The sequence below is a fragment of the Tiliqua scincoides genome, chromosome 3, assembly GCF_035046505.1.
Source record: "Tiliqua scincoides isolate rTilSci1 chromosome 3, rTilSci1.hap2, whole genome shotgun sequence".
Taxonomy (NCBI): Eukaryota; Metazoa; Chordata; class Lepidosauria; order Squamata; family Scincidae; genus Tiliqua; species Tiliqua scincoides.
Window position 1 is genome coordinate 11,370,254 of NC_089823.1, and position 21,788 is coordinate 11,392,041.

The 21,788-nt window shown below is 46.5% G+C and overlaps 1 protein-coding gene and 1 pseudogene across 6 annotated transcripts in view; both read right to left on the reverse strand.

The window, feature by feature from the left end:
- Positions 1-21,788, reverse strand: part of GRM5 (glutamate metabotropic receptor 5) — a 236,217-nt gene that overhangs the window by 81,411 nt on the left and 133,018 nt on the right. The window lies entirely within an intron of this gene.
- LOC136647130 (5S ribosomal RNA) lies at positions 10,130-10,248 on the reverse strand (annotated as a pseudogene).

The following is a 21,788-nucleotide window of genomic DNA, read 5'->3' on the forward strand; positions in this document are numbered from 1 at the left end:
GTTTCTTTTGGCTCATATCACTCTGCAAGGTGCCAAGTACCAGTGGCGTAGCTACGATGGGGTGGCACGGGTAAGTACTGCAGGCTCCGCAATCCACTGTGTAAGTGGCCCCCTCCCACTGGACCATTCACGGCTGAGCTGGCGTGAAGCTGTTCAGCCAGGATATTCAGTGCTAGGCTGGGTGGGTCAATGGTTTGAACTTGATATAAGGAAGCTTATCATAAATTCACATACAATTGCTCATAAAGCTGTGTAAATAACAACCTGATCCTACCCCCCCCCATGCCATAGCATGCAACCACACCTACAGAGGCTGCACTGCATGATGGGGGGTGGGCAACCAAAAGGGAAACCAGAGGTAAGTAAAACTTTTTTTTTTACTTTGGGCAGGAGGTCTGGTCTAGAGGGTAGAGCCTCCATTTGCCTGAAGATAACATCCGAAGGTCGCCAGTTCGAGGCCACCGGCACCGTGCGACCTTGAAGCAGCTGACAAGCTGAAGCCGAGCGATTCCATCTGCTCTGAGCGTGGGAGGATGGAGGCCAGAATGTGAAGCCAGATCAGAATGCAACACCTGAATGTAGTGGTTCTTGAAAGAAAGAACCTTCTTTGAAATTGTAAAAATCCCTACGGGGATTTAAATTGCCTGCCTATGTAAACCGCCTTGAATAAAGTCTAAGGAGAAATCTGAGGACCAAGAAAGGCAGTATAGAAATACCTGTATTATTATTATTATTATTTAGTTACCTCCATGTAGGTCTTCTGGCCACTTATGGGTCTCCTCAGACCCACTCCAGCTATGGAGCTGGCATCAGTCTTAGGAGAGTCTTCTCATCCCCTTCCCCCAGGTAAGGGAAGTAGCCTCACAATGGGGTTACTCATCATCATCATCATTCATCATCAATGGGGTTACTTGATTCTGTGGCAGCTCTTGAGCCAGTGCAGAATCAAGGAGTCCTGTGTCAGGCTGTGAGGCCTGACACAGGGCTCAGGATCTGGTGGAACTGAGCTCCGCAGGTCCTGCCACCCTCCCACCCTGCTCCCTCCAATTCCAGACCTTCTCCACGTTCACCGTACACCCTCCCCCCACCTCCCCCTGCCCTGGAACACCTTTTCCCGCCTCCCCCTGCCCCCATTCACCTCTCCACTGCCCAGTGGTTCAGGTGAGCTGCTGGGAGGCGGAATGTGGGCCCCGCGCCAGAACCGATCCAGCGCAGGCTCGCACTGGGTTAGCTCCATAACTGGGCCTGTGGTAATGGTTGCAAGTACCTTTGCAACAGTGCACGCCAGCAGTAAGCCGCCATGCGGGGCTCTGAATCGGGCCCTAAGTCAGTAAGAGCCCAATCCTTTGCATATCTACACAGAAGTAAGTCATTGTGTTCAGTGGAGCTTACTCCCATGAAAGCCTATATAGAATTGCAGCCATTTCTTTCAGGGAGACTTATCCAAAGAGGTTATCTTTGAAGAATCCCAGGGTCTGTCCATCATGGTTTCCAAATCACTGATTGCCTTGTTTGTGTTGCCTTTCCTATCATAATATGAAACCATTTTTCCTGCAAAGTGCTGACACTAAATTGCTCTGGCATGGTTTGCTCTTAACAGATACACAGCAGCAATCCATTTTTCCCTGTAGGTGCTTGCGATATTGAATTCTAACAATCAGCATTTGACTTGATTTGATTTGAATGCCAAAGTCAGCGTCGCAACTACGGAGAGCATTTTGGACTGTTTTACATCTATTCAGGGGGAGATCTGAATGCTGTTTGACTTTCAGTCCTGGCTTTTGTGGGGAAGCAGTTTCAGAAGGGGTGGGGTGCAGTTGGTGTAGTCCAGGGGTGTCCAAAGTTTTTGGCAGGAGGGCTACATCGTCTCTCTGACACTGTGTCGGGGGGGGCAGGGGAAAAAAGAATTAATTTACATTTAAAATTTGAATAAATTTACATACGTTTGCATAAATCAATATATTAAAGATGAACTTATATGAATGAATGAAGGTCTTGCAATAGCTCAAGGCCTATAAAAGGCCTTGCACAAAGCAAGGCTGGCCTTTCCTTTGCTGCTGCTACTGCATCACAGACGTGAAACAACAAGCAGTGGAGGGAACCCTCATCCCACAGCTCATGCGAGAGGTCAAACAGTTGCCCTCACGCTGAGAGCAGTTGCATTGGGCCAGTGTGGGCTCCAACAAATCTCTGGAGGGCCATAGGTTCATTGGAGACTGGGGGCTCCCTGAGGGCCGCATTGAGAGGCCTCGATGGCCGCAAGTGGCCCCAGGGCCGGGGTTTGGGCACCCCTGGTGTAGTCCATCCAGAACACATCCATCTGAGTGACACATGGATGACTACTATGCATCCAATATTGTTCAAAGCACGTTGGAGTGAAAGTCTTTATGCCTCTACAGCAGCCAACAAAATAAATTCATTATCTTGCTTCAATGGAACCCTGTTTAACGATACTCGTCCTGCTGTAATTCAGGGCTGTCTCTGATATCACTTTATTATTGTAAATATACAGGAATGCATTGCCTGAAGTCACCGAGCTTATCTGTAAGAACTGTTTGGCTATCTAATGGAAAATCATTCCGCAGATGGCAGCTGCTGTAAATCTTCAAGCCAACAGAAAACCAATTAAATGTTAGCTATCCTTTTTTTCTCCCTGGTGGACATAATGCAAAGGAACCATCCCATCAATCAAGCAGATGTAAAGTTAATCAGTGCTAGAAAAATAGCACCAAAAATACAGTGGTGGACATTTCACCCAAAAATGGAGCAAATTGTGTACACTGGTGTTGGAAGGAGTTGCATGACAGAGCTGTAGCAGTTTAAACAGCCAGGGAATATGGGATGGAGACACAAAGAGCAAGGTGGTCATGCTTCCATGGGAGATTTGTCAACATAAACCTAATAAACCCAATAAACATAATTGGGTAAGAGGCACTTTTTCAAGTGGGTGCTCCTTTTTTTAGCAGGGGGAGAGTAACTGGCCCACCTCACCCCAGCAGTGTCTGTTCTAGTGGCTGTCTGCTGGTATTCTTCTGCATCTTTTTAGATTGTGAGCCCTTTTAGGACAGGGAGCCATTTAGTTATTTGATTTTTCTCTGTAAACCGCTTTGTGAACTTTTAGTTGAAAAGCGGTATATAAATACTGTTGATTGATTGATTGATTGATAAACCTATGGAGTGGCTTACAACTGAGTCACAACATTGTTCCACCTAATTCATTCATTTAGAGCCTGACCCTGTGCAAGTTTCCACAAGACTTGCAGCCAGGCAGCCCAAACCTACTCAGCTTTCCAGCATCGATACAGCTATGCCAGCACTGCATTCTGTGGTGGTGGTGGGCAGTCATGGAGGCCTCCTCAAGGCAAGGGAACATTCTTTCCTTATCTCAGACAGTGGCATCACTAAAAAGGTGTGGGAAGTACGGGTCACACCAGGTGATGAACATGGGTGTTGGGTGACACCACTACTGGTCAAGATTTTTAAAATCTTGGTATTTTCAAATAATACCATCATGTTATATATCTATCAATGCATAATTTCATGCAGAATGCAACGAAACAAACCACATTGAAATATCTCAATTCTATCAAACGTTATAGCCGAAAAACCAGCAGGGGCATGTCCACCGCCCGAGGAATTGTTCCACTCACTGCATGGAAGGAGGTCCATCATAAGTGTGAAGTCTCCCTTACGTGGGAAGTGCGGGAAGGCCTCCCACACCAGATGACACAAACCCTAGTGACGCCGATGATCTCAGGGCTGCATTGTAGCTGCATCAGTGCTGGAAAGTTGGTTTGGATTAGACTGAAATAATAAACTCATTGGGGCAGGGAGCAGTTTTCTCTCTAAGGGGTTTGTGCTGGTGCAAGAACTTCTTCTTCAGCTGCACAGTGCACGACTGAGTTGCAACACCGTCTCTGGACACTAGGAGATGACCAGCCCAATCCTATCCACACTTTCCTGGGAGTCAGCCCCACTGACACTAATGGGACCTACGTCTGAGTAGACATGCATAGGATTGGGCTGGACATCATTATGTCATTGGTGAACTTCTGGGTTGCCGAGCTTCATGCTGTGTGGAGCTCAGCTTACAGGTGTAAGTCCATGTGGCTGCAACAGTGGCAGAAAGGTGCCTTTTTCACACTGTTTTGGAGAGCACTATCTCCACCAAGGACACTGCATCTATAACAATCACCAGACAGAACCACCACTAATAGGGCTCTTTCTTAAGTACAGTGTTGTTCAATCTTTCATTCAATACTTTAAGTAAAATAGGAAAATATATGTGCAGGCATGCCCCTGTATCTGCGGGGATCCATTCCACATATGTCTGTGGATACGGAAACTGTGGATATGGGTAACACTATAAAAATAGACACCCCCCCCCCCCCAGTGCACCCATTAACATTGTTAAAAAGCTTACTGGGGCAAAGTTTTCTTGTTTTAACAGGTTGCTATAAACATTCAAGCTTATAGTGCTATAGAACAGGATGCCAGCAGCCTAAATGTTTGATGAAACTAGCTCTAATGCTCAACAGGAAAAGAATTTGGAAGAATTGTGGGAAACACAAGATAAAAATAGTACTATCAAGCTGAATTACGCATCTTAGGTGCACCAAAGTGCACCTAAGAATATATATATATATATATATATATATATATATATATATATATATATATATATATATAGAATATATAGAATATATAGAATATATAGAATAGAATATATAGAATATATATAGAATATATAGAAGAATATAGAATAGTAATGAGAAGATTACATAAAAGGAATCTAAATGAGCAAAACAATTCCATTGTTTTTAAAAAGCACTTGGCAACTTGCTAACGGGAAAAACTAATTGTGTTTACTGCTCCCAGGGGGGTTTAGCGCCCACAATGCTGCTGCAACCCTTCTCATCATGGCTGCCACAAGCAGGTGTTTTGGGAAAAGAGGACAGTGGCAGTCAGGAAAGTCCCATCATGTTCCTCAATATGGAGGCTGGCAAGGTGGGTCAAGAGAGGGACCTTCAGAATCATCATGCCCATGATGTCATCATCAGAAGCTTGGTGAACCTTGGAGATCTGAATTGGCAGCAGCTGAAAACGAGCCAGTTCAAGTTCAGTTGGAATAGAGTCCTGATTAGTCCATTCTCCAATCTGGGCTGAGAGACGCTCACCCATAATAACTAGCAGTAACCTGGCTAACACAGATGTAGAGAGAATACATTCCTGGTGCTCCCCTCCACTGCAAATACATACATAGTTGTGACAAGTCTGATCTTACACCATAGATCACTGCATCTGTAAGATGAGGCTTGCATAGTCTTTACTATGATGCATACTTGAAGGCTTCTGCAGTAAACTGTCTTGCACTGATATACAAGTCAAAGATGTACTTGACCTTTTCCTTAACAATGTACTGGAAAAAAATGTGATTGTCCTGTAAGGTGTTCTTGACAGTTCAAAAAGAACATAACCAGCTGCAGTGCTTGATGTGGCACTATATGGTGCCTGTCGTGTGTGTGTGTGTGTGTGTGTGTGTGTGTGTGTGTGTGTGTGTGTGTGTGTGTGTGTGTGTGTTTAAATGAAGGTGCATGAGACAGAGCATGCAATTTCCTCACTCAAAAATGAACAGCGCAGCCCTCTGCATATCTACTTGAAGGTATGTTCACTGGGGCTTATTCTCTAGTACAGTGGTTCTCAAACTTTTATCACCAGGACCCACTTTTTAGAATTAGAATCTATCAGGACCCACCGGAAGTGATGTCATGACTGGAAGTGACATCATCAAGCAAGAAAATTTTCAACAATCCTAGGCTGCAATCCTACCCACACTTACTCAGGAGTAAGTCCCATTTACTATCATTATTAAAAGCATATATAGAGTAGCCTGTTAAAAGTACAGATGTGTCACATTTCCCCAAATGCAGTCACATATCATGGTAGCATCATGTCTGATATATTAAAAATAAAATATTGAAATGAATGGGGACCCACCTTAAATTGGCTCCTGACCCACCTAGTGGGTCCTGACCTCCCGTTTGAGAAACACTGTTCTAGTAAGTGTGTAAAAAACAGCAGCCTTAATCTGAAGAAAGGCATCTCTAAGTAACTCAAATTAAAGAGTTGAAAGGCATTCTCAGATGCAACGGGGGGGGGGCAGACTGGGGATCTACAGGGCCCCCTGTATGAGCAGAAGCTCACAAGTATCCCCAATCTCTGCCCATTCCTCCCTCAGGGTGTAACTCCCTACACCACATCCCAAACCATGCTTAATGGTCCCCAACCTCAGAACTGGCTTTTCAGGGGCAGGAAGACTGCAGTAGGGGGAGGATGTGGGAAAACTCAACCATATGAATAGACTTCCATTGCCCACCCAATGTTTTACCAGATATTGCAAAATCAGTACTGCTAAATAGGAACAAGTGGAACAGCAAGATGCAACAGTGAGAGACCTACTCCCTGGGCTGCTTTCCTGCTTTGGCTCATTCCCTCCTCCCAAGAGTCATTTGCTTGCTCCATGCGGTCGCTCCATCGACCAACTCAGATGGGGGCAATGAGGTGGGGGAGAGAGGTCGGCCTCCTGTGTTGCAGCTGTAGATTATCCCAATCAGGGTGGCCAGCATCTACATTTAGCTTTGGGGGGAAAAAAGGGAGCTCTGATTGAGATCTCTTGCCATTAGGTCTAGTTGGTTCTTGAAATGCATAGTTGGTATGCATGTGTAACCTGACTTTCCATTTATGCCTAATGCCAGCCAGATCAGGAATTGTATGAAAGTTCAATTAGGGAAACAGTATGAAAGCCAGTACCAGTGGCGCAGCTAATGATCATGTAGCCCCGGTGCCAAGCTCAAAATGATGCCCCAGAAGTGATGTCACAACCGGAAGTGATGTCACAGCTGGGCTTTTTAAAACGTGAAAATCAGAGGAAAACCTGCTTCTGATTTTCTTCCCCTTTCTTCTGAGCTTCTTTCCCCCCAGAAGCTCACCACCCACTTGTTCTGCCACCTCCCACCAGCCAGTGGCATAGCTAAGGCTGGGGTCAAAGGCTGGGCTGCTACCTGGGGTCAAAGATTATTTTGCAGCACCCCTCCCCCCCACAACAAAATAAAATTCAATTAAGTAAGAAAATAAAAAGTGTGCCCATTACTGGTTAGAGACACTGTGCTGGGATGAAGAGGGAGAGTTATTCTCCCCCTGCTAAATATAAGAGGAGCACCACTTGAAAAAGTGCTTCTTTACCCAGTTAGCAAGGGTAACTCTATTATGATACATGGAAATGAGAGCTGACACATATTAAACCTTATTGGTTTCATGCTGTATCATAATAACATCTCAATGGCTCTCGGAACAATCCGTCTCATAGGTCAGTTTTGAGTTAAGAAAATCTACTTTTTGTTCCATAAAGCAGTTGTATTTTCCTTTTCCAATTAATTGGCCATAACTTTTGATAGCATAAAGATATTCAAATGAGGTTTGTTTCAATGCATTCTGCATTAAATTACCTTTCCAATGATATATAACATGATGGTATTATTAGTACATACCAATTTTTCCCCCCACAAATTTGGCCACTAGTGTCAAGCTCAGCTTGTTGCCCCCTAAAGCTTGTTGCCTGGTGGAACTGCTACCCCCTGCACCCCCTTAGCTATGCCACTGGTTGGTATCCAGAAAGTGTGCAGTGGAACACTCTAAAGCACTTTGTGACAGCATTCAAAACCAGCCAGAGCCTCCCCACTGGTGTCAGCGTTCGCAGAGACACCCACTGGACTAGGTAAGTCCAGTGCAGGGGGGCAGCGGGAGGGAAGGGCAGGGAGGTGTAGAATGGGGAGGAGATGTGGCAGGGGTGAGCGGATCAGATCCAGGAGGGGGGAGCAGGATGGGTGGCACTGTCATGCACCATATCCTTATCCCCTTCCTAAAGGGGATTAATTTAGACTTGCACCAGTGATATCACTAGCCGCCCTGGGTCCCTTTCAGGAAGAAGGGCGGGATATAAATAAAGTTTATTATTATTTATTATTATTATCACTGGTGCAGGTCTGTGCTGTGCTGACCCACAGCGGCTGCTGGGGTTTAACCTGGGCAAGGGGATAAATGTTCCCTTACCCTGAGGAGACTTCCAGCAGCCCAAATTACCCCATGGAATGCAGTGTAGCTCACGCCACGGGGAAATTTTGTTTTGATTGTGCTGTAAGAGAGAAAGGAATTTTTTTTTTTTTTTGGCTAGGCCTGTGCAGGCAACACAGTCCATCAGCAGCAATACGATGGTGCAAAGTGAGTTTGCCTCTCAAATCAATGTATCATAAATCCCACCAAAGATAAGATCCCACCTACAGCGGTGCATCGAAGGATCTGTGAAGTGGAAATAAAAGATGCTTTTTCTGGGGCAGCTTGCAAATTTCTTTCAGTATTTCCAGCAAGTTTAAACATGAATGCTCCTGTTTAACTGCAAAGGATGCAAATACACAGAGGGGGGAAAAATAGTTTCTCGCATCAATTCAGATGGAATCTGCTGAGTAGAAACTGACGTGCACTGATACTATAACTTTCAAGAAATGCATAGAAGGAAATGATTTTGCAGTAATGTGTGCACAGGGATTTCTTTTTTTTCCCTTCCAGAAGCAAGTCCCATGCTGATGTTTGATGCATATATGATTCAGGGCTGACCCATAACCTCCTTGGCTCAAGTCCTGCCAAAGTGCCCCTCCTTACCTGATGATAAGGCAGCCTTCGCTCCTCCCACTTTCCAATGTTAGAACATAAGAAGAGCCCTGCTGGATCAGGCCAAAGGCCCATCTAGTCCCAGCTTCCTGTATCTCACAGTGGCCCACCAAATGCCCCAGGGAGCACACAAGAGAACAGACACCATCTGCATCCCGGTGCCCTCCCCCGCATCTGGCAATCAGAGGCAGCCTGCCTCTAAAACCAAGAGCTTGCACACACCTACTATGACTTGTAACCTGTAATGAACTTCTCCTCCAGAAATTTGTCCAATCCCCTCTTAAAGGCATCCTGGCAAGATGCCGTAACTGCTTCTGTTGGCCTTGTGAATGGGCCGCCCTGGTATGATTGCACCAGCAAACCCCACTTCTTTGCCTTGATGTCCAGCGATACAGAAGAAAAATACTGCAGAGAAACCTATATGCACCAGTGCAAATCACCAGGGCAGTGCACAAAGTAAAATGCAAAGAATCAATTTTGTGATTTGTACCTATGAACATATTATTCTCATGAAGATGTTGTTCACTATGCATGTATATTGGGCATGGAGGGGGGGGCTGCAGGACTGGCAGGTGTGGCCCCAATCCTTCCCTCCACTGGTCTGCATATTTTGTATCTTCTCTTTTAACAAAGATTAGTCTTTTTTATAAGTTGGAAGGAAAGGCAGAGAAAAATTGATTCACACAGGGAGTGGGTGGAATGGGGAGGCAATAAGGTGGGGAGGAGGGTCAGTTTCCATAGCAGTGGTGCACACAAAAACCTAACTCCCTTCCTGGCCTTGATCTGCCTTCCCAGATCCACACAGACTTCCACAAACAATATTGCTGGGTACAAGTCTGAGTAGAGCTGGTGGGCTGGCAGAGGACTTCCCCAGGGCAAGGCTTCCAGAGACCAAAACTTCCCCGTGGGAAGTAAAGGGTGCCATGTTGGTACCTCTGTATCACAGCATGGGGAGTTATGGTGGATTGGGCTGACAACTCTGGTGACCACAAATATCACAGAATATTACTTTGGAGCGTAATATCAGTTTGCATATCAGCTGTCAGTGATGGAAGCACACTGAAAAACAGTCTCTTCTAAGAATTGAGATTTGATATATATATTTGAGCAAACCCTGAAAAATGCCTTAAAAGATGCAACCTGGTAGTTTACTGGAGGTGAGTAAATTATAAAGAAATTAGAAGAATGGATCTGAGAGAGAGAGAGAGAGAGAGAGAGAGAGAGAGTGCTTGTGTGTTTAACTGAAATGGAATCAGTTTGTCTTGGAACAGTCAGCACAAATAAGACCATGATTTTGAGCCTCATCATTTGTGTAAATAAAATGATATAAATTGATATAAATATAAGGGGCATCTGGTTAGCTATAAGTGGTTGGCAACCTTCAGTCTCGAAAGACTATGGTATAAGCCTACAGCACCCGGTATTCCCAAGCGGTCTCCCATCCAAGTACTAACCAGGCCTGACCCTGCTTAGCTTCCAAGATCAGACGAGATTGGGCATGTGCAGGGTAACATCCTGGCAGCAACTGTTACCCTGCACATGCCTGATCTCGTCTGATCTTGGAAGCTAAGCAGGGTCAGGAGTGGTTAGTACTTGGATGGGAGACCGCTTGGGACTACTGGGTGCTGTAGGCTTATACCATAGTCTTTCGCGACTGAAGGTTGCCAACCACGGTTAGCTATGGTTTGGCTTTATTTATCAGGTTTGTATGCTGGTTTTTGCAAAATGCCTCAGTGCAGCTAACAGTAGCTCTTTAAAAAGCATGCCAATAAAACACCGCAACAACAAAAAAAATGCAACTGGATTCCAAAAATCTAAGAGAGAGTAAATACAGCAAAGACAGAGAGAACCCACCTCTCCAGCCCCAAAAAATAGCAGAGTGGGTGCATCTTCATAAGACATTTAAACATCAGAAGGCATTGAACAGCTCAGTCCTCTGGAGGAGAGTGTTCCAAAGCCTTGGTGCACCTATGGAGACACCCCTGTTCAAGCACTCACTAATGATACCTCTGTAGTTGGTGGCACACGGATTAGAGGAGCCTCCTCCAAAGGTCATCACAGATTTGGAGAATCATACGGGATAAAACACCCCTTTAAGTCCCAGCACTCAAACTGTTAAGGGGTTTAAAGACAACTAGCAGATGGGAAACCAATGATGATGATACTACAAGGGAGGAACAGCTTCTGTCCAAGGATTACAGATCTTGGTTCAGTCTTGCAAGTCACTTTACAATCAGACTTAAATTTGGTAAAGGGTTTCCCCCCTTCATTTTCCACACTTCTCCTTTCCTACAGGAAGCCGGACTAGATGGGCCTATGGCCTGATCCAGTGGGGTTGGTCTTATGTTCTTATATACATGCAGGGGAATAGCTAGAGGGGGTACAAAGCACTATGTTTTGCAGGGAGCCTCATCTCAGCATGCAAGCGGCCCCTCCCCTTCGAAGCCAGGCATACGCCTCCGTTTTGCTCCTCTTGCCCTGGAATGGCTCCAAAGGGGAGGGGGAGGGGCCGCTTGCATACTGCAGTGAGGCTCCCTGCAAAACTTAGTGCTTTGCACCCCCTCTAGCTACGCCACGGCATACATGCTTTATTAATATTTAGCAACTAGGTTCTGATTCAGTTGCATTCCGTTCTGACATTTTTTAATTTGTAAAACAGAAAGACACTTCCCCTATGCAAAACTTTTATTGTATAGAATTTTGTTTTTGATAATCAACGATGACGGAAAACAGGGGGGAAAAAATCACCCCAAACACCTACTCCTGTAAAGGTAATGATGCTCTAGAAACATACCAAGATCCAGGTCTACAGAGCTTGTGTCCTGAGTACACTTCTGTACTGCAGCGTGTCATGGACTCTCCGCTCACAACAGGAGAGGAAACGGAACGCTTTCCACATGCGCTGCCTCCAACGCATTCTCGGCATCACCTGGCAGGACAAAGTTCCAAACAACACAGTCCTGGAACGTGCTGGAATCCCTAGCATGTATGCACTGCTGAAACAGAGACGCCTGCGTTGGCTCAGTCATGTCCTGAGAATGGATGATGGGCGGATCCCAAAGGATCTCCTCTATGGAGAACTCGTGCAGGGAAAGCGCCCTACAGGTAGACCACAGCTGCGATACAAGGACATCTGCACGAGGGATCTGAAGGCCTTAGGAGTGGACCTCAACAGGTGGGAAACCCTGGCCTCTGAGAGGCCCGCTTGGAGGCAGGCTGTGTAGCATGGCCTTTCCCAGTTTGAAGAGACACTTGGCCAACAGTCTGAGGCAAAGAGGCAAAGAAGGAATGCCCATAGCCAGGGAGACAGACCAGGGACAGACTGCACTTGCTCCCGGTGTGGAAGGGATTGTCACTCCCGGATTGGCCTTTTCAGCCACACTAGATGCTGTGCCAGAACAACCTTTCAGAGCGCGATACCATAATCTTTCGAGACTGAAGGTTGCCAATACAGCTCTAGAAAGGCGTTGATGACAACTTAAAAGATGGATGGTTGGGTTGCAGTTCAGCAATGCAACGTAACTTTATTCTGCAAAACTCTTTTCCTATCACTTCTCTTCCCCAACGGATTACAGAAATAAATTATCTCCTATCAGCAGCCAGGAAGATGCCATAAATAATAGAAAGCCAATGGTGCAGAACTGGAGGTTCGATTTCCTTCAGCAAAGTGAGTAATTCCCTCCTGTGTTTTTTTGTCCTGATACATTAGCCATTTTCTGTATCAGTGTTTGATAAGGCAGGCTGTGGCGTTATCATCTCACCTCTACATGCAACAAGGATCTGCTCTATTTGGCTTAATCTGAATTTCTACAGCAATAAATCCCCCATATTACTTTCACAGCAGTCCCTGAGAAAACCCGAATCAACAGGGATTAATCATGAAACGTTGTGTTCATTTATTAACGGGCAGTCCAATCCTACCTATGTTCCCCCACACCGATGCAGCAGTGTTGGCCAGACTTGTGCTGCACCCTGCAGGGGAATTAGGCAGGCAGGTTGTCTCATTGGGGTAAGGGGACATTTGTCCCCTTGGCCAGAAAAAGTCCCAGCTGCCATTGTGGATCAACTTGGGCCAGCACCAGCAATATTGTTGGCGCAAGTCCGCATTGATTCGTGTTGGCGAATCAGGCAGAGGAGGAAGTGTGTGTGTGTGTGTGTGTGTGTGTGTGTGTGTGTGTGTGTGTGTGTGTGTAATAATCTCTGACATTCTAGCCCACCTCTTCCTTCTCTCTCACACTTCCTCTTCTGCTGTGCCCACTTTTTCTTTTCGAATTCAGGGAGTGGGAGCAGGACGAGACGTGGAGGCAAATGAATGGAGGTCGGTGGGCACCCCTTACTGCCCCTCTCATGGGCTGGCCCTCTTCATATGGCTGCTGATATTCATAAAAAGCACAGCAATGTTATCAGCATAACTCAACTTCAGATGTCACTTTTTTGTCTTTGAAGTAAAGTGAATGGTCTTCGACATGCAACAGTAGAACATACATAGCTGATTGAATTTTTTACAATAGCCCCACAGTTGTTTTGTTCATGCACCACACCATGTGCAGGAAAACACACTGATAAGTTTACTGGGATCATTCCCATGCCCTCCCCCAACCACACATTCTACAGAAGATCTGAATGGAACCTCTGTGGAAACAACCGTAGGCGTATAGGTTTTCTCAGTGCGCTCAGGATTCAGGAAAATTGCAGGGGTTCCAACTGCACATACAAAACTTATGGGAATTCAGCTGTACATGCTGCGTACTGCCTGTTTAAGAGGTGAGCCATGACAGGCAGGACAAGAAGTCCATTTGGGAGAATGGGGAACAGTTTTGAAAGTTGCAACAGAGCCCTGTGTGAGTGGTTGACCCTTTATTCCTCTGAGTTGTCCTAAGTCCAGAAGGACCAGTGACCAAAACCAGTTTGCAGACAGAATGTGCTTTTGCTTTTTCACCAATCTAAGTTTTAAGCACTTGGCTTTCCCAATGGGTTGCTAACAGTAAGTACTAATTCGAAGAGGTCTTCTGGGTTCTTCTGTTCACACCTATTCAATAGTTCCTGCACAGGGTCCATTCAGACCTTCCGATGAGCACGTGAAGGCCAGAGCAAGTGGAGGTAACAGTAATATAAACTAATATTTTCATTTTTCAAATTACATATCAGCAGCAATGGCGTCACTAAGGGAGCTCAGGGAGTAGCAGTTGCACTGGGCATCAAGCTTTAGGGGGGCAACAAGCTGAGCTTGACACTAGTGACCAAAATTGTGAAAATCTTGGTATGTATGAATAATACCATCACGTTATATATCATTGGAAAGGTAATTTAATGCAGAATGCAATGAAACAAGCTGCACTGGAATATTTGTATTCTATCAAAAGTTATGGCCAAACCAGAAAATGAAAACACAACTGTCTTCATTGTGGATTTTTTAAAAACTCAAAACTGACCTATGAGACTGATTGTTCTGAGTGCCAATGAGATGTTATAATGATACAGCATGGAACCAATAACTTTTTTATTTATTTACTTAATTAATTGAATTTGATTTTGTCATGGAGGAGGAGCTACAAAATCTTCTTTGACCCCAGGTAGCTGACAGATACCTTAGATATACCTTCAGATACCTTACCGTTCAGGTAAAGGGACTGGGATCCAGCGTAACAGCCAGGTCCCAGTCTTGCCTCCTGCTCCCCGCCCTCCTCGGGACCGCCCTCTGCTTGCCCTCCCCCACTCTGGAATGCCTCCCTCCTGCTTCCTCCCCGCCCTCCCCAGACCCTTGCATCGGCTGACACAACCCTCCCTGCCTGAATTGGATTCAGTCTCCGGGGGCCGGCACACATCTTCACACCAGACCAGTCAACTCTCGAGGAAGTGTAAATGTACTTTATGGCACATTTGTGACCCTCCTGAACTGGTGCAAGGGACTCGCGCCAGCCCAAGGCACAGTCGGGATTGCGTCCTTATTCTCCACAAATCTGTAAAACCTTCTTTAAAAGCCATGCCCATTAGTGACTATTCCTACATCTTGCTGCAATGAATTCCATAAATGTGTCATGCCTTGTGCGAAGAAGCATTTTCCATCTCTACTGAATCTGCAGTCCACCCATTTCACTGGGTGACCCTCGAGTCCCGGTATTACGATGATTGTTGCAAAAATGAAATCAAGGAAGAGTCTATTATAGCCTGCCCTCGAAATGGGATGATGGGAAAAAGCGAAATAACAAATGGTTTGAGGATTTCGAACATCATTGATAGCAACCTACACTGATCAGCTAGTTTGAAGATGGGGAAAGAAAGGGCAAAAAAGAGGAAAGTGCTGATTACGTCTTGGAAAGCTGTAAAGAAAATGAACGTTTGATTTCACCTCTTAAAGTGCATTGCCTTCCTCCACTGTTAAGCAGGAGGGAGATGCAGTTTATAGGTCTCTAACTCCTCAATTGCAATCATAGGGCCTTGAAGGTGCAATGAGTCCAATCCCCCTGTTCTTCTCAATGGCCCATACCCATTTTTGCAACTCTGACTGAAACCTCTTAGGAAAACAAAACACACCACATAGAAATGGTTGCCGGGCTCTTGCTGACCCCAAAACAAAATCAAGCCTTTGATCAATGCAAACTGAGAAGTTTGAGAACACATCCCCCTCCCCAGCACCCCAAATGAGGAAGAAAAAGTAGAGAAGAGCAGCACTGATTCATGTTTTCCTCTTTGGTGCTTTCTGATGTCATGCTGTTATTCAGTTCACAGCCAGGATCTGGGGATTCTGAGCTCGGCAATGAAGATAAATTTGAATTCCGCCACAGCTCCATTATGCTCCTGTGGATGCAAAGCCAGACAAGACACCATGGAACAGGCAGTCCAAAGTCTTTGGACTGGTGGCAGAGTGATTCTCTCAGGATCCAGCCAGGTAGGAAAGGACCCACGGATGGCAGGTTATTGAGGGCTCTGTACAGTGGTGTAGGTGTGCAGCCTCCCCAAACCTCAGTCCACCTCCAGGACACTGGGGGCTTCTTTCTCCAGAAGGGGGCCTCCACTTGACACCCCCTCAAGGTCTGGCACCCAGGGTAATGTACTTCCCTGCCTCCCCTTGGCTACACCACTGGCTCTGTGCAACTGGTACTGGCTACAGTAAAACTCATATCAGTTTCTTGCCAATGTAACTGCGCTGGCTTGCAGCTTGGTGAGAATGCTGAATGATTTCCTTTCAAGAAAGCTATCTCCCCCTTCGTTCCCAGGGTTTTCCAGGCGGAATGGGACGCCTGCTTTTCTTCTTAGGGACATATAAACATATATGTTACAGACATATAAACTGTGTTGGTTTTTTATCAACTTATCAACAATCAAAGAACAACACTAGTGATGGCACTGACTCTCTTCTCCACCCAGCAGAGGACAAAATAAAACCACAGGTACTTAGAACAGATGCCAAATACAGTAAACAGCACAATCAATCAATCAACCAACCAACCAGTCAATCAAATCAATCCATCAAATACAAAAGACTATCTTCAGAAGAACGCAAGGTTGCTAATCAATAAAGGGCCCAATCCCATCCAACCTTCCAGCAATGATGCAACCACAATGAGCCCCAAGGTAAGAGAACAAATATTCCCGTGACTGACCCCCCACCACAGGATGCAGCAAACACCCCATTGGCATAGTTGCATCAGCGCTAGAAAGTTGGATAGGATTGGGCCTTAAGATGTCAAGGGTGCCCCATAGATTAGTGATCTTTTCCTTAGCTCAAATATACAGCATATCAGTAATCCAGAGGGGCTGTTGGTTAAACCAGCTAACTATGTTGTGTGGGTATGATTTGGGGCTCAATCCTATCTAACTTTCCAGTATTGATGCAGCCGCACTGCAGCCCCCAGAAAAGGAAATGAACATTCCCTTACCTTGAGGAGGCCTCCATGACTCCCCCCCCCCCAATCTTAGGAGGTAGCACATGCCCTGTTGTCAAGGCTGCATCAGCGCTAGAAAGTTGGATAGGACTGGGTCCTTAGTCTTTGTTGCTTTATGCAGGGTACTTAATAGCCCACATTTTATGTCCTAAAGAGGACTCCTCCCTGGTGGCTTCCGGAGAACAAGGTTAAACACAAAATAAACCATTTTTAAAAAATCAATCCACAACCACAGCACAGCAGGATTAACAAAAGGAAAACACATACAAAGTAAAGATCTTCATACCATTTCTAGTGCCATCCAAAGCTTCATTTCCCCCAAAGATCTTCCTATTAAAGAGCTAAGAGCCAGGCAACCTTCCTTATGAGGGCATGCTGTGGACAAGGCAACTATGAATGAATTGTAGCTGCCCAGAAGTGTAGCTGGGGGGGGGGTGTGACATGGTAAGCAAAGCAGGCTCTAAAACGTGCTGGGTAAGCAGCCTCTCTCCCTCACCTTTGGAACCATTTGGGGCAGCTATGGCAATGTACAGTGTATTGCCATTGCTGCCCCAAATGTCTCTGACAGCGAGGGGGAGGAGCCGTTTTCATGGGGCATTGTGGAGCCTGCTGTATTTACCGCACTGTCCCCTCCTCTAGCTATGCTTCTGGTCCTGCCTCTCTTGCCCACCCACCTGACGGGCTTCAGATGTTGATCTGAATGGGCAAGGAGACTGAAGAAGCAAGGATCACAGTGCAGGGAGACTTTGTGTGCTACATGCAGAACATCTCGCATTCAAACCCTTGTGGCTGCAGTTCTGGAAGCAGCTGATGAGAAAGACCCTTCTCTGGAGAGCTCTGATCAGTCAGAATGCCCGGTGCTGGGATGGGTGGTCAGACTGGTACAAGTCAGGATCACACATCCTTCAGATCTGCATGTTGTGGCCTCGGAGTGAAGGCACTCTGAAGTCGACTGGCAGTTCTCGCCTTCCCAGGACATTACCAACGCCACTGTTAATTAAAAAAGCAACATCCTACAGTGAAGGAAATGGGGCAATTTCATTTATTTCATGTACAGCTTGGGAAACATAAGCCGCTAGGTGGATCAAGCACACTGAATGCCTGGCTGTGTTCTGTTGGCATTTCTGAAAGAATACACAGGCGCTGGGCTTTAAGATGCTTTAGCAGTATTTGGCAATAATGACGCAGGCACACCTGCGTCTGGACAAGAGCACACTCTTGGCCTTGAGGATACGCTGAGTGTCTTCGCCCAGAGCCTGTAAACACAGGATGTTATAGAGAATCATATCTAGGAATGTATTGTGGTTAAGCTTTTGAGGACTACTGGTTACAGCCAGTGTGAGTTTTAACATCCTCTTAGTAAAGTCCCTATTACGCAGACTATTGACTCATGGTTTAGTATTGTAAACAAGATGAGAGAATGGAAAACCCCAGCCTGTTGTGTAATGTTTGGAGAAGGAATAAAAGGCAGAAAAGGCTGAATCTCAGAAGCTTTCCTTCTGCATCTGGCCTTCCTTCTGCATCTCGCTTCTATACCTGTCTGTTGTATTCATTGCTCTAATGCTTTGCTGCCTTCAGATCTAACTTTCAAACCCTCAGAGTGCTTCTGCTTTTAAAACTCTCCATCAGGCCACAAGATATAGTCGTGCGTGTCTCCTACCAAGCACCAAGGCCTTCAAAAGCCTTGGGTGCTCCCCAGAGCAGCATCTTGCGCTGCTACAGACAAGCATTTTACAGTACAATCCCGACTTACGCTGGGCCTGCGCTGTATCGAGTGCAAGTTTGGGGCTGGCTGAGGCTCTGTTCAAGGCAAGAGGAAATAAATCCTCTTACTCTGGGTAGAACAGCAGCAGCCCCAATTGGTCTACTCTGATCTGCACCACCTAAATGGGTGGCACAAATTCGAGCACCCCAGAGCTGCCCTGGGCTGCCCAGGAATGGAGTTAAGATATGGCATAAGTACCAAATCCTGGCCCTGCCTCCCACTCACTGCCCACTGCCATCAGGCCCACTGGCTGCCTTCCCTCCTTCGCCCTGAAACGCCTCTTCTACACCTTCCCCACACCCCACAGACCCTCGCGCCGGCATGGAAAAGCTGGTGCGAGCTCACCAAACCCAGGGTCCATGTCAGCGCCGGGAGGCCGACACGCATCCTTGCGCCGGCCTCCCCAACTCCATAGTTGGCACAAAGGTGCCCTACAGCATGTTTGTGACAGTCCTAGGCCAGTGTAAGAGACTTGTGCGGACCCAAGGGTGCTTTAAGATTGAGCCCTAAAGGATTTTAATTTTTATCTTTGATTTATGTGTTATTTGGGGTGAAGGAAATGCAAAGATGTTTTCTATGCATTGCATAATGCTGCACCTCACAGAAATGTGATTTTTGGAGGTTTTGGTTTTCTCTTTTTACAGAACCAAAAGAGCTCTGCAAAGAGGCCAGTGTATCCATGGTGCTTATTTCTCCCTTTTGCAGCTTTCCTGATCTGGAGACCAGATGCGATACAATAAACACAGGTAAGAGGCTCAGGATGGATGGGAGGGCTTTTTTGAGCGTGCAAAATTGCACACTGAAACTTTGCCCCACCAAGCTGAGTCTCCTATCACTGCTTGTCACATTACATTTCTGGCCTTGCTGCCAGGTGGCAGGGGTCTGGGGGTTCCACCTGTACCACCGGGCACTACCTCAGGTATCACCAGTTTGATAAAATGCCCAGGCTTATGCAGCAACCAGGGGTTAACCAAGCCCAGCACTAGATGAGATTTCACTCAGCTAGTCCAACCCTTGAACCAGTGCCAGATTTAGGCATAAGCTAAACAAGCTACAGCTTTAGGGCCTCACAATCTTCAGGGCTCTCAAGAAAATAAAATAAAATCAGAATCTTCTAAAATTTAGACCAGCAATTTTCAACCTTTTTTATCTCATGGCACACTGACAATGCACTAAAATTGTCAAGGCACACCATCAGTTTTTTAACAAGTGACAAGGCACACCATACTGACATCAGGGGCTCGCATCTCCCAGTGGCCCTATTAACAAATGTTCCTCCCCCAAACTCCCACGGCACACCTGCAGACCATCTGTGGCATACCAGTGTGCCATGGCACAGTGGTTGAAAATGGCTGATTTAGACCTTTTAAAAATGGCTTTACTGGAACTGCTCTGTTGCTGCAGGAGGTCTGGTCTAGAGGGTAGAGCAGTGATGGCAAACCTTTCAGAGACCGAATGCCCAAACTGCAACCCAAAACCCACTTATTTATCGCAAAGTGCCGACACGGCAATTTAACCTGAATACTGAGGTTTTAGTTTAGAAAAAACAATTCATACATTAACATCTTTTACCTACTATTACTTGTAACCCGTAATGAACTTTTCCTCCAGAAATTTGTCCAATCCCTTCTTTAAACGCATCTAGGCAAGTTATCATCACTACTTCCTGTGGGAAAGAGTTCCACAGACTAATTACATGCTGGGTAAAGAAATATTGGCAGGGAGGGGGTGGCTGCAAAACCTTACCACTGCTCATTTTCTCAAACAAGAAATTTTTTTTTAAAAAGCCCCGCCCACAGAAGTGGGCTCTAAGGCTGCAATCCCAGCCACTCTTTCCTAGGAGTAAGGCTCATTGACTCTAATGGGGTGTACTTCTGAGTATATATGCACAGGAGTGGGCTCCAAGGCTGTAATCGCAGCCACTCTTTCCTGGGAGTAAGCCTCATTGACTCTAATGGGGCTTACTTCTGAGTAGACACGCACAGGAGCAGGCTCCAATCCCAGGCACTCTTTCCTGGGAGTAAGCCTCATCCACAGTAATGGGGCTTACTTCTGAGTAGACATGCACAGGAGCAGGCTCCAAGGCTCTAATCCCAGGCACCCTTTCTTGAGAGTAAGCCTCATCCACTGTAATGGGGCTTACTTCTGAGTAGACACGCACAGGAGCGGGCTCCAAGGCTGCAATGCTAGCCACCCTTTCCTGGGAGTAAGCCTCATCCACTGTAATGGGGCTTACTTCTGAGTAGACACGCAGGACTTGTCTCTGTCAGCGCTGCTTGCCCCCAGCTGTGCCTGTGCTGTGGAGGAAAAGCCTCTCCTGGCACCCAGTGGGGAGCTGCTCAGGGAAAGGCAGGTAGCAAAGGCTGGCAATGGCTGAGGAGGAGGGCAGCTCAGGATTGGCTGGTGGTCTGCCAGTGAAGGGCCCTGAGCCATTCCAACAGAAAAAGCCAGGAGCCTGCTGGATGTTGATTGGCTGATCCTGCTGGAGAGTTGGGGAAGGGAAAAACAGGGACCTTAAGCCTGCGGCAAAACCGAAAAGGGAAACAAAGGCACGAGCGAAGGGAGAGGAGGGCAGTGAGCTAAGGGGGCAGAGGGAATCAGCCCGCCCTCCCCAACACAGGGAGGCTCGAAAAAGCCTCCGTTTTCTTTAAAGTGACACGCAGCTTCAGCGCCCCTCTCCAGGCTGCCTGGCTCAGCGCTACGTGCCCCCTCTGGCACGCGTGCCATAGGTTCGCCACCACTGGGGTAGAGCCTCCTTTAGCCCGAAGATAATATCTGAAGGTCGCCAGTTTGACGCCACCAGCAGCTCCATGAATGGCGAGACCTTGAAGCAGCTGACAAGCTGAGCTCAGTTATTCCACCTGCTGTTTGGTGTGAGCGAAGAAGCATCTTGGCTGCCCTTCAAGTGAGAGATGAAGGAGCAGCTTCTCAGCCAGCATGGGAGCCAACTGGGGCCAGAAGTGATACAGACCTAGAAAGATCCATCTGAAATGTTGTGCGGTTCTTGAAAGACAGAACCTATCTGTGATTGTAAAAATCTCCTCGGGGATTTAGAAACAGCCTGCCTATGTGAACCACCTTGAATAAAGTCAGAGGAATAATCTGATGACCAGAAAGGTGGTATATAAATACCAGCATCATCATCATTGCTGGTATAATGTGAGCCCTGAACTTAAACTGGAAACCTGAGGTTCAAGCCTTCTAAGGAACTCACAGCAGTTCCACATGTTGCATCTGTTGCTGGACTGTACCACGTTAGTCCAAGGACAGGGGAATCCATGTCTGCATGCTCCCCCAGATTAAAACAGTAGCAACCACCACCACCCAAGAGCCCTCCACGTAGATACAAACCTTGCACGCCTCTGGTTTGGTTCTGGCAAAGCAGCAGCTGACATGCTGTCTTTGGGCAAGCA